Raw genomic sequence first — 542 nt, forward strand, 5'->3', positions numbered from 1 at the left:
AAGAACGTTTATTTGTTTATTCCAGTTTTTATTTGGTTTTATTTTTTATTTTAAGTAGGCTCCATGCCCAACTCATGAGCCTGAGATCGTGAGTCTCATGCTCTACTGATTGAGCCAGCCAGGCACCCCTTAAGGTTTTATTTTCATTCTGTTTAGTTAACACACAAAAATATGGAAAGCTTCACAAATTTGTGTGTCATCTTGCACAGGGGCCGTGCTAATCTCTCGGTATTGGTCCAGTTTTAGTGCGTGTGTGCCACGAACACAGCAGCAACATATCTCAATCACATAGGCTAACTACACGGGGATACTTGGCTTTTTACTAAGTGTAGTTGGACGTGTGCTTTGCCGCTTGCCTTCTTTCCTCGTGGTGGATAGAGAGGGCGGAAATTGGAGAGAGACGCAAGGGTGACAGGAATGTTCTAGTAGGCCTGTTTGGAGAAAGGTGGGCATGTGTTCCCTATTCATCTCCCCAGCCCAACACACACCCCCACGTTACATACAGAGCCCTATGCAGGTGAAAGGAGCTCTTGATGTTGCCT

General features: G+C 45.2%; 1 pseudogene; it reads right to left on the minus strand.

Annotated features, from left to right (window-relative positions):
- Positions 1-165: 165 nt before the first annotated feature.
- Positions 166-266, minus strand: LOC144216054 (U6 spliceosomal RNA; annotated as a pseudogene).
- Between the last annotated feature and the right edge of the window lie 276 nt (positions 267-542).

Source organism: Crocuta crocuta, unplaced genomic scaffold, assembly GCF_008692635.1.
Source record: "Crocuta crocuta isolate KB4526 unplaced genomic scaffold, BGI_CrCroc_1.0 scaffold630, whole genome shotgun sequence".
Classification (NCBI taxonomy): Eukaryota; Metazoa; Chordata; class Mammalia; order Carnivora; family Hyaenidae; genus Crocuta; species Crocuta crocuta.